Source organism: Crocuta crocuta, unplaced genomic scaffold (assembly GCF_008692635.1).
Source record: "Crocuta crocuta isolate KB4526 unplaced genomic scaffold, BGI_CrCroc_1.0 scaffold455, whole genome shotgun sequence".
Classification (NCBI taxonomy): Eukaryota; Metazoa; Chordata; class Mammalia; order Carnivora; family Hyaenidae; genus Crocuta; species Crocuta crocuta.
Window position 1 is genome coordinate 646,683 of NW_027529531.1, and position 895 is coordinate 647,577.

Consider the following 895-nt stretch of genomic DNA (forward strand, 5'->3'; position numbering starts at 1 on the left):
CCTCTGGGTAGAATCTGGGTCTGGCTTCCCACCACCTTCCAGTGAGGGCGTCCTCACTGCTTACTGGGCGGGGAGGGGACTCTGCACTGTGACACTGGGTGCTTCGGCAGACACACCTGGAGCAGAGAGCCCCTGGGGCTTCTGCTCAGGACAGCAGGACAGGGGGTACAGGAGAGGAGAGGGAAGGGGAGAGGAAGGAGGGAGGGGAGGTGAAAGAGGAGGAGGGAGGCAAGGAGAGGGAGGGGGAGGGGAGGAAGGAGAAGGGCAGGGCAGGGAAAGGAGAAAAAGGGGGGAAGGGAGAGGAAGGGGGAGGGGGGAGTTAAGATGGAGGAGAGGTGAGGAGGGGGGGAAGGGAGGGGAAGGGAGGAAGGGGGAGGGGGAGAGTCTCCTCAGGTCGGGGAAGGAATGAACCGGAAGAAGGACAGGTAGGGCCAGGCGGGGAGCCCTCACCCCAAGGTAACCTCTTAAGGACAAAGACTCCTTGATGACCCCAAGGAATGAAAGCCTTCAAGTTCCCTCAAAAGAAACAAAACAAAACAAAACCCAACTCTTTCGAATACTCACTTGAGGTATGAAATTGCCACCCTCGTAGGTCAAATACGTGCATTGAGCTAACACAGGTCCACCCCACTGTCTAGACAGGCTACTCTCTCACGAGGGGAATTTTCTTCTACTGAAAAGTGGCCTCCCCCCCATCAGGGAGAATAGCAATCCTGTTACATGCCTCAACCCATCTGCCCAACCTAAAATGGCTTTCCCTCTTTTTCCCACCTGTCCACAGCCTTTACCTTCCAAGCTGGCGTTCTGGTGAGGGGGCTTTGGCCAGGAGCCCGCTGTACCCCGCCCCGGCACTGGGGCCCACTGATCAAATCTTGTCTTTCCGAGGGATGCTGGT